The sequence below is a fragment of the Myotis davidii genome, unplaced genomic scaffold (genome assembly GCF_000327345.1).
Source record: "Myotis davidii unplaced genomic scaffold, ASM32734v1 scaffold609, whole genome shotgun sequence".
NCBI classification, from domain to species: domain Eukaryota; kingdom Metazoa; phylum Chordata; class Mammalia; order Chiroptera; family Vespertilionidae; genus Myotis; species Myotis davidii.
The window spans coordinates 1,832,834-1,833,423 of record NW_006300164.1 but is presented as its reverse complement, the minus strand read 5'-3'; the positions used below and the strand labels follow the sequence as shown (position 1 = coordinate 1,833,423).

At 65.8% G+C, this 590-nt stretch overlaps 1 long non-coding RNA gene across 1 annotated transcript in view; it reads left to right on the top strand.

Annotated features, from left to right (window-relative positions):
* LOC102763176 overlaps positions 1-590 on the top strand; it is a 1,963-nt gene extending 1,373 nt beyond the window's left edge. The window contains exon 3 of the long non-coding RNA XR_436324.2: positions 544-590. This is a non-coding gene — a long non-coding RNA (uncharacterized LOC102763176). The remainder of the gene's footprint in view (positions 1-543) is intronic.

Genomic DNA, 590 nt, shown 5'->3' with positions numbered 1-590 from the left:
CCAGGAGCTCTGTCCTGTAGGACGGCGAGGACTCGTCCCCTCGCCGGCCTGTGGGTCAGGAGCGGCCGGCGGTGATTTCTGAGGTGCAAGCTCTGGCTGCTGGCAGGAGGCGGAGTCCTCACAACATCTGGCGCCCCCAAAGCCGTGTGACCCTAGTGGGGGGCGGGGGCTTCTGGGAGATGGCAGGACGTGTGTTGTTGCCCTCCATCTCTGTGGCCCTTGGTCCAGGTTTGGGAGGGAGGGAGCATCTGTGCTTGCTGCCACGGGCGGGGGGAAGGGGGGTTAGCTGAGGGTGACGGCCCAGCCCGGGCGCGCTGCAGGGTCCTCAGAATCGGCTGGTTTTCTTTCTACAGATGGGGCTCCTGTGAGATGGCAGGACGTGTGTTGTTGCCCTCCATCTCTGTGGCCCTTGGTCCAGGTTTGGGAGGGAGGGAGCATCTGTGCTTGCTGCCACGGGCGGGGGGAAGGGGGGTTAGCTGAGGGTGACGGCCCAGCCCGGGCGCGCTGCAGGGTCCTCAGAATCGGCTGGTTTTCTTTCTACAGATGGGGCTCCTGTGGACCAGCCCGGCGCCGCCTCGGGTTGAGAGCAG